The sequence below is a fragment of the Babylonia areolata genome, chromosome 30, assembly GCF_041734735.1.
Source record: "Babylonia areolata isolate BAREFJ2019XMU chromosome 30, ASM4173473v1, whole genome shotgun sequence".
Taxonomy (NCBI): Eukaryota; Metazoa; Mollusca; class Gastropoda; order Neogastropoda; family Buccinidae; genus Babylonia; species Babylonia areolata.
In genome coordinates, this window is record NC_134905.1 from 13019961 (window position 1) to 13020812 (window position 852).

The window sequence follows — 852 nt, forward strand, 5'->3', positions numbered from 1 at the left end:
AAACATTTGGTTCCGGGGGGGGATCTCTACTTTGCCCACCCCGGGCCAAGCCACCCCAGTCTCCCCACGGAGGGATTCGGGGCGCGTGGCAACCTGCTCTGCAGGTCTTCCCGCTATCCGGCCGGTCTCCCCTGCTGGGGGAGACCCGCACGTGTCAGGCGGTTCCGGGCAGTCAGCCCGCTCGTCTTTGGGCGGGACTGACACCCAAGTCGGACCTGACCTCCCTCCGACTTGGCCAGGTTTTTTCCCTTCATGGAGGTCAACGCGCCAGTGACCCTTGGGGTTCGGGTCACAGTATGGCTGGTGCCCACGGGTGGTTACCCCCATTCTACCCGTACTGGGGCGCACCTATGGTGCTCGCTGGGTTGCCGGGAGTACCAAGGGCCAGCCCCTTGTCCGCTCCCCACCGGACCCAACCCAGCACACCTCACAGGGTGACACACACAGCCCCGACAAGTGGGATCGACTTCTTGTCGGTCAGGTCAAGCTCCTCGACCAATATTGCCACTCTGTCCACAAATCAGGCCTCTGTCAACCCACAGGTGACCTCCACGGTCACAACGGCCTCCTTGTCAGGACTGACGGCTGCTGAGGGGCCCTACTTGGCCCAGGGGAGCCTGCGGTTCCCACCTGCCCAGCCCTCGGTCCTACAGTGAGATGAGTGGGTGTTTGTCCCCTCACAGCACTCGTGGGTCCCTCTTGCATCCAGGGACGCCTTCTCTGAAAAGGTGTGGCACCCACCATCCGAAGCATGGTTGGACCTACGGTCCACACGCTCCCCACCCGCTTCAGGTGTCAAGGACATAACAGTGGGGCCATGGTCCCGGCTCAGGATCGTCCCAGCTCATCCCG